The sequence below is a fragment of the Channa argus genome, chromosome 3 (assembly GCF_033026475.1).
Source record: "Channa argus isolate prfri chromosome 3, Channa argus male v1.0, whole genome shotgun sequence".
Lineage (NCBI taxonomy): Eukaryota > Metazoa > Chordata > Actinopteri > Anabantiformes > Channidae > Channa > Channa argus.
The window spans coordinates 20,648,906-20,658,724 of NC_090199.1; positions in this window are offsets into that span (position 1 = coordinate 20,648,906).

Consider the following 9,819-nt stretch of genomic DNA (forward strand, 5'->3'; position numbering starts at 1 on the left):
GTCCCTCCGGCCACTGCTGATTATCACCTCTACAGTCTCACACACACACACACACACACACACACACACAGACACACACATAGTCCGGGCAATGAAGGGAGGCACTGTGGTTCTAGGAATTCCATCAGTCACTCACTAGGTGTCGGGATCAATTTAGCTGCTGAATCATCAGAGGGGTTCAGTCTCCAGGCCTTTTGTAATGTCTGAGGCTTCACATTTGTGAACCCAAAGGCTGGTGTGTGTTTATTAAGAGAAGATAAGAGAAAGGGTGTACATTTTTTTTTTACATTCTTCTCTCATTGGCCTTTTATTGCATTTATGTGCATGTGGAGGCTTAGTTTGGGCTCGGAGAGTAGTACACATGAATGTTTGGGAAGTCTGTGTAAGAGCAATGGAACTGACCCGCCATTAAAAGCAGGAGAAATTTAGAGATGTTTATATAGACGTTTTGCAAAAGTACCTGCAAAAGTACCAAAATAACAAAAAGTTACAAAAAAATTACCACAATTAAAAATATAAATTGACAAATGTAAATTGACATATTACTTTTAATGAATAGTAATGTTAAATATATTACTTTTTACAAGTGTTTTCCCCAATCTTGATCCTCAAACAAAAATAATAAAATTTGAATTAGGTGAAATATATATTTTACAGCTTACTAAATAAATCAGACTAATTAATAAGAGCAAGGTAAGACTGATTATATACATCCAGTTGATTACAAATGAAGTTACAACAAAGCAACAGTTTCTTTCCTTTAATCAAACGTGGCATAAAACATTAGAGCATAAACAAAATATCACATGTTAAAACTGAGAAATTTTACAATTTCATGGAAAATATTAGCTAATTTTGAATTTTGCCAGAGAGAAAGTTGCTGGAGTTTTAGGAGAGGGATATTGTCCTATTCTTGTCTGATGCAGGATTCTAGCTCAACAATTCTGGTTCTGATTTTTCGTTTTATTTTGTGCCAAATGTTTTAGTGAAAGGTCTGGACTGCAGGCAGGCCAGTTCAGCACCTGGACTCTTCTCCTGCAAAGCCATGCGGTTCTGATGGATGCTGCATGTGGTTTAGCATTGTCTTGCTGAAATATCTAAGGCGTTTCCTAAAGGAGACGTTGTCTGGATGAGAGCATATGTGGCTCTAAAATTTTATTGTGAATAAAATATGGGTTGATGAGATTTGCAAATATTGCATTCTGTTTTTTACAGTTTCACATCTTACCAACTTTTTTGGAATTGGGGTTGTATTTTTAACAAACGTCAGAATGCTTCGATTATTCACTTCCATGTATTGCAGCCAGTGAACTGTGCATGATCGACATATACAGGGGCATTTTAAAGACTGTAAAGAGTGTGAACAATGTGACAAGGGTCTGGTTTTCAGAATACAAAAAATAACATGGCACAGTAGAGTTTCTGGCTGATGTGTTTTTAATAGTTTATGGACAACAACGGAGGTCTACAGTGTCAACAAATGTAAAGCTAATTAAGTAAAATGTGCCTGGAATCTGAAAGAATTTGCTTTTTTTCAGAGCATGTGCCCTTGAACCATGCACAACTTTAATTATAGTCAGAAAAGAAACACTTTGACACGTTTCTTTAATTAATATAACTCAAAGACTCCTACAGTGGAATCAGCATTTTAAATCTACATTTACATCTAGTCGTTTGGCAGATGCCAGGCTTTAGAATTTGCTTCACATATGTAACAGCAAGATTTAGAATTACTGGTGAATGTCTGAGCTCACATCACACACACACACACACACACATACATATAGTTTATAGTTGGTAAATACATGAGCTAGTTTTCGCTAGGTTGTTTGAGGCAGATAAGTTTTTCAGTCTGAACAAGGTTTAGGTCAAAGGTCAGTGTGTTGAAGATATTAGTTACTGTCATCTACAGAGGGACATCATTAATAAGCTCAAACCTTAGCTGACTGCAAGCAGAAATCCAGCTGTTTGTCACACAATACCCTAAATTGTCAGTCTTGTTAAAACAGAGGGCATTTTCTTCACCAAGCAATATTATAGGCATTCACTCTATTTCCTGCTACTCATTGCATGCATACAAACGTGTGCATATATTCATGTGACAAGCCTACATAACAATCCCCCCACTTATTTTTGGCTCTGTGGGAAAGCAGATACCACTGTAGCATGAAGTGGTTTCTATAATGGTGCATGCCTGCTTGACTCAGTGTTAATCATAGCAGTAACTGAGGTGAATTACCATTTAACTAATTTCCCAATTAATCTTATGCAATGTTTTTAAATCATCCACGTTTACAATAAAATACTTATTCTTTTAAACAAACTGCTTTACTGTACAACAGTGTGCACCAAATGGTGGACTCAGGTACAGGTCTGGACCTAAAGATGGTCCTATCCAGATAGTGAATGTTTACAAATTACAGTGATAATAAACCTTATTTAGACAAGACCTTTTAAGAGGTAAAGGATGAACAATTTTGTAAAGGTGTGTGGGTCCTGCATCTAACTAAATCATGCTGGGGTGAAAGCAGACAAGCTTTCAGCTACAGTATCTACACTATCTGTGTGTAGCATTTATCTGTGTCTATACAGATAGTGTAGCATGACAGGCCAGCTGCAGCTCCAATGCTACATGCAAACACCAACATTAAACCATAAGTGAGCGAGTGAGTGGAACAGGTGACTCGGGGAATTCAGTAAAAGTGATACTGAAAGTGTTACTTTACCCAAATACAGTCTGTAAAATGCATTTATTTACATTTTAGTCTCTACAACCTTCATTAATTCTGAATTAATTACATTTGTTCAATATTACATCCCAAGTTAGAAAATGTGCAACAAAAAAATATTATTTTAGATGTAATTATTTCTGACAAGAACTTCTATTTATCATACTTTGCAAGCACTCAGATGGGTGTCAATTTCTCCAGCCCTAATGTTTATAATACTTTTAGTCAATAAATGTAGAATGCTGTTACAGCTTTTCAATTACATTTCCTAAAATTCATCAATGTAGACTCACAGCTAACTGTGTCACAGTTGTGGGCATGAAGACCGTGCTAAAATGTAATCTGTCACAGTACAGTTAGCTAAAGTGGCGCAAGGTATTTTTTCATGATTAAGAAGGTCAGAAAGAGAAGTATGTATGTGTGTATGTCAAAGTAATGAATTCTAAGCACTCAGAGGAAGCCGGGGCTCACAGGAAAGAATTTCTGAAGCTGGGGTGCAAACAGGTGGTTGTCCTCTACTTCTATTGGTCATTATTCATTGCTGAACATATTTATTACTTATCAACATTCTGTTGTTTCATCATATTAACAATTTGTGCATATACTGTAGTAAGAGAAACGAATTAAAGCTTTTCCGTTGTCTTTAAATGTGAATTAGTCAGTCCCTTCAGGATTTGTGGGATGTTGTTGCAGCATAAAATGCCTAATTTCAAAACAGCTTTTCTAAATTGTGAAGCATGTTGCAACGTTTTCATGATGTTTACATTGCAAATTCGGGCAGATTCAGATGAACTAAGAGCCAATTCCTGTAAAGACATTTAATGATCTAATGCAATGTAATTTCCAAAGATTTTAGGCCAGCAGAATAATTCGGCATGTTACAAAGCATAGTTGCAGGTTTTATCTGATGGCAGAGTTGACGTAGTATATGCAATAATCACGTCGAACACCAAACTATGAGTCCTGAGCTTTTCATGCAAACCAAAATGTTATGTGTCAGTTTTTACCAGGCATCCAGTCATTATTAGAAAATGAGTAAGTATTAGGAGTATATCCAGTTTCACAGGGATAAGGAAAAAAAAAAGTGGATGGCGTTTCTTTTGTACTAATGTTGCTTGATGAAAAATGTACAAAACTCTCTATATCCGTTTCACCCTGACAGTAATCAGGTTTCCAGAAAATGCTCCTGGTGCAGCTGAGAATGCATATATGGAGCTGAGCTTGCCCACAAAGAAGGCCATATTTATTTTTCCCAGAGTTTAAGATGATGTGTGAAGCCATTAAGCAGGCTTAGTCTGATAAATAAAAGCATTCTAATAACTTCCCTTTAGCCTCACAACAGCTAGACCTTTGTGTTGGGAGCTGAGCAGATTAAAGTATGTGACAAGTCAAAGCTCACAAAGTCATTCAGAAAACATGTGGCTCACGTACACAAACACATATACATACTCAAGGTCAACTGTTCTTACGGCCTGAAGGCATCTATTTCACTAGTCCTCTGTTGTTGCAAGTAAACAGGCAAACCAGGTGCCACAAAAACACACAACATTCTTTTATCTGGTTTGGATTTTAAGCTGTGTAAGATAGTTACAGTTTATTAAGAACAAAAGTGTCAATTAATGTAAAATAAATGTCTACATCATGGAGATACTTTCCAGGAAGAAACAGTCTCTGTTAGAGCATTATCAAAGCCAGAGAAAACTAAGACTCTCTATTTATCCAATGGCAAGAACTTGCTTAGGTCCCTTGCTATCTCTAAGATTAGGGCGTGTAGATTTATCTGCAGGGTTTTAAGTCCTGCTTGTCTCAAGACATAGCTTGACTTCTTTCCTATCATAAGTGGGCCCACTGATAAATGTTTTTTACAGATTTGCCCAGTGCAAACATCTGCAGAGCCAGGAAGCCACAGAGACAAGCACACATTCAAAATGTTGTGTAAAAGCCCAAAAAAGACTTGGACAGTTGTCTTTCACGGTGTAGACCCTGGTGCCCGTGTGGCTGACCCAGACTTCAAAGAAGTTAAGACCAGCCATCAGCATTTGGCCAACAATCCAGAGAACATATGACCTCATAAAAAAGGGCTTTAAAAAGAAATGAGGCACCAGCAATCACTGACAACAACAGCCTGTAAATTCCATTGTTCACGACAGGACAGCAGTTGTGTTTTTTATCGTTGAACTAAAATTATATAGTGACACACAGAATCACTATCATCCACTCATGTTACCGGCTTTATGGTGGAAAAATATATTTCTGTTTATAACAGAGTTTTCAATCAAGTTTGTCAGCACTTAATGTCTTATAGCCCTGAACGACACTATCACCAGTTACTACAATCCGATCCTGTGCAAACTGGCCTAGATAAATCCCGAGAAGCTTTAAACAGCTTGGATTGGGAGAGAGTTTAGACTTGAACGACCATCACAATAACCAGCAAAAATCAAGTCTTGTCAAGGTATTGGACCATTTTTTCCAATAAATAGTCTGATTTCTACAGGAAAACACAAATGGATTTGCAATTTCACACCTACCTTAAAATAGCCATCCAGCACACAAACCTCATTACAAAGATGTTATATTGAAATAGAAGTATTTTCACTTTCCCCAAATATTACTCAAGGCAAAGTCAAACAAGTAGCAGAACTAGCAGAAATATTTGGATTAGAAAGTGGTTCAATTAGTGGATGTGTACAGGTATTTAGTTATGTATAGTTTCTATGAAAGCCTGTCAGAAAGCACATATTGAAATGTTAGAGGGAACTCAATGGGTCCAAACAATGTCTTTGTCAAACACTTGTTTTGTATTACGCAAACAACAATGGCAGAGACATGACTAAATGTAATCTTTTAAAAGCTCACATAAGGTTCATTTTTTATATATTTATCGAGGGGGTGCGAGCTTTTAAAACACTTTTTAAATTAGCATTATTTTACTATAACCTTTTTTATACATTCCTTCACCATTGTTACTATGACAGAAGAACATTGTACTAGCTAAATGTGTGTTATTATGTTTGGTTTAGGGTTAAGTTTGCATTCTCTTACATTGAAACTATATAAGGGGGAAACAAACTTAACCCTAAACCCTAAACCCTAACAATGAACAATTAGAACAAATCTTCTTTATTTATCGAAAGTAACAAAACGATGAAAGAAGTATATATTAAAGTCTTTTTGCCATTTCAAAATATGGGGGTTTCCATGATGCCCATGAAGTTAAATTACACATGGTTGAAAAGTCATGCAAATCAAATACTGCTTAAAGTCACCCGCCCCTTTCAAACATATCGTGCTTTAGCTCAAAGCAGGCCAGTGGTCTTTTATCAAGTCACCTCATCCTCTTTGGTTTCACAAATCCTTGGCCATCCTGCAAATGCATTAGTAGTTCAACATTAGGCCAGCAAGGTTTAATGTCTGTCTGTCTGTCTGTATGGTAGTTTAATGTCAGCTAAACAAACACTACTTTCGTAGACATATATTAAATGTATAATCATAAGCTTGATGTTTATTTTGACAAAGTGTCGAGAAACCAGCATAGCTTTAGAAGCTCAAAAGTCCAGCTAAATAGTTTAAAAGCACTTACAGGCCTATAGTTTACGGCTAATAGATTCAATTAACTAGTGTTAGCTTACAAGTCAGCAAAAAGTGTGGTTGGGGAAGCTAAATACTTAAATATGAAGCTAGAAACTACACTCAAAATATAGTGTATCTGTATATAATAAAAAAATTTATATATATATATATATATATATATATATATATATATATATATATATATATATATATAAATTTAGGTTCTACACAAAGTGGGATGAAACAGTTTGCCTTCTTATACTAAATATTTAATAAGAAATCTGTAATAAATCCCGAATTTGTGATTTTGATATTTTACAGGACTCGACAGAATCTTAATTTGCTATTGGTGCCTATAATTTTATTAGATAACATAAGACTACATAAGGGCAAAATTTCATAGTCTCCATTCTATTTGTTCTTTAAACTATAAATGTAATTTAAGTGTATGGCCTAATAACATACCAAGAACAACTGAAAACCATTCCTCCTACATCTCTGGTGAAGTTATGTGCTGTATTTGGAGATCCTTTGCAAAATACAGTGTGGAGTACATGTATTTGTGCAAACTGTTAATTTTAAATTGTGATTAAAAACGGTGTTGAAGATGGGTTATGGGTCTCTAACCCACTCCTCTTGTATCAGTTATTCTGAATGTTCACAGCTCACATCACCATCATGATCTACTTTTCTCCAACTTCAGAAGAACATTTAGATCAATCATTAGTTCTGTCACAGATAAGAGGTAAATAAACATGAGGTGGCCAAGCACCCAATAAAAAAAAAATAATGTATTTATTTATTTTTAATTACCTTTACTCTACTGAAAAGCCCAGAGTTTAATCTGTCAGAATAATAGTGGGTCTTTGGCTGAGACTTGAGTTAATGGATGATATTATTTTACCCTGGGAAAAGCTTCAGCTTCAGCTTGCAACCCATCTCTCACCACCATTTTTAGGCTCCAGCTCGGGCCTTCCCATATAACTAATTACATGTTTATTATTGCAGGACATTTGCAATAGCTACTATCCCACACCCACAGTTGGGAAAGCAGCGAGACAAGTTAATAAAAGACGGACTGATCAGCTGACAGACAAATAAATCAGACCGGATATGGACATGACTTTGGAGCAGCAAAGACAGACAGACAGATGGACCACCATGAAGTGCAAGGACAGAGCAATCTGTTCACAGGGATACCTCCTCCACCCACTCTCCACCGCAGTTAATAAACACCTGTTTAACACAAATTAACTTGTTGACTGTACCAGGACAGCTTTATGCCTGTTTTTATAAGGAGCTTGATTTTGAGAACTGGTATGATCTGTTTATTAAGTGTGGTACACGTTTTGATACCATGGTGTTTCTGTTTGCCACAGAACCAGGTTGTTAATAGGAATAGAATCCAGTCCTGGAAGACAAATAATTAAACCAAACTAGTTTTGCAGCCTGCCAAGTAGCCGATAGTAAACTAGCTATCTTACCAACCAGGTAGGCCAGCTAGCCTGGTGAACTCTGAGATGTTTGACCTTTTGACCTGCCACATTAGGAAAAGCACAGGTGGAAATAATAAAAATTAACGATACCTGCTTCAGTTTCAGAGCCAAGGTGATGTGCGTGCTGGTTTTCAGACACGTAAACAGACCTACTGTGATTAATACATTGTTTTTGAAAGACTAGTGAATTAAAAATATCTGGCAGGAAGAAATTTTTGGAATTGAAGAACTTGAAGAAGCTGTAGTGTCATTCTACACATAGTGAACTGGAATTTTGTTCATCTAGGAGTGTGCTGTAACATAAAGCAAAAAAAGGAACAAAATTTAAAAAACACATTTAAAAACAAGAAACTGAATTGAACAGAACAACATGAAAGCATATGAAGTTAGAAATTAATATCAGATAGAAATTAGGTACTGACATTTTAAAATGAAAAAAGAAGTTGCGTACTGTATATGTATGTCCGGGATAAAGACAATTAAGGCGCAAATTGAAATCTGATTGGCAGATTTTAATAGAAATAGTATGAATGTGGGTTTACAAAGCACTTCACACTTTGATGAAAATGGATCCTGTCTACTGGAAACCATCAGCTCAAACATAACCTTTTCTTATTGAATACATTACACTTATAAAAGAGGACAACAGAGGACACGTTTTCGTAAAGAAGAATACCACTACACTGAAATCTGTTGCTGAGTTGGGAATACGACGACATTGACAGCGAGACGAATCGTAGGTCTTCCTGATCTTCGTCATCTGTCAGCTGACTTGGTGACAGATCGCATAAAGGAATGTTAATATGTGGCACGCAGAGCCACAGATCTGCTCTCAGCTGGCAGGCCCGAGCCACAGAGATGAGGGGTGCTGTCAGTATTGCAATAGGCTCACTGGGTGACATGTTATCACCCGTTTTGTAGTGTTTTTTTGCAAGTAGCGTTGTTGAAATTAAATGAAATTAGAAAAACGCATACATTTTGGATCCTGACTCGACATGCAGTCTTTAAAAACTGCAAAGTTGATCATCGGTGATCAACTGATGCCCACTTCCAGAAAAATAAGAGAGCTGTTGTTTTTTTGCTTTTTTTTTAATTCCGACAATCAGTTGGGATTAAAAAGCTGCCATAAAACCATAATATAACAGTGTAAATTAGTGTTATTCACACTCGGGAGTGTAAAAATTTAAATAAATCTTCCTTTAATACCTGTAGGAGAACTTCTAAGGAGTAAGATGCTGTGGAATGAGGAGTTATTTCTGTTTTTCACTTCACAAGCGTGAAGTAGTTGTGGAGGAAGGTGGAGGAGGGCAGGGCAGCAATGAAAGCATGTGCGAAGCAGTAGTAAATAAAATTCAGCAGAACCAGAGTCTTTAGTCAAACTATTTTTCCTCTTGTAATAGAAGCTGACAGAGAAAGACAATCAAAATGTACTTATGCCAAGTATTTGTAGGTGTCATGGCTGCTCTGCCTTCAAAGAGGTTTAAAAAAAAAAAAAAAAAGCTGGGACAAGACACCACAAAAGTCCTGCTAAACGCTATGGACTAAGATGCTCTGGAGGTCTGTTGTGTTACTAAAACAATCTACCAGTCCATCTCAGGAGGTCACGATCTTTCAGATACGCTGTCAGTGAAATGACAAGCATGCTTTATATGATGTGGGATTTCCCCTGGGACACAGTAATTGAACAGGATCATTTATATCAAACACAAAAAATAACACAGCTGCATGTGAGACAGATATGGCCTTGATGTCAGACAGTTGCTGACTAAAGTTGCTGTGGATAGAGTTTCGTGAATTTTAATTGACCCAACTACTGAAGGTTAGTTTGGTTGTGATACACATTTAACCCTTCCATCCCCCCAAAAATATAAAATACACAAACACACACAACTATTTAAAAAAGTATGATCATCTTAGAAAAGATGTGAACAATGTGTTTAAATTGGAACTTTAATACAAAGATGTGTATTAATAAAGTTCATCACCTCTTGGTTTTGAAGTGTTCTCTGTATAGATACTGA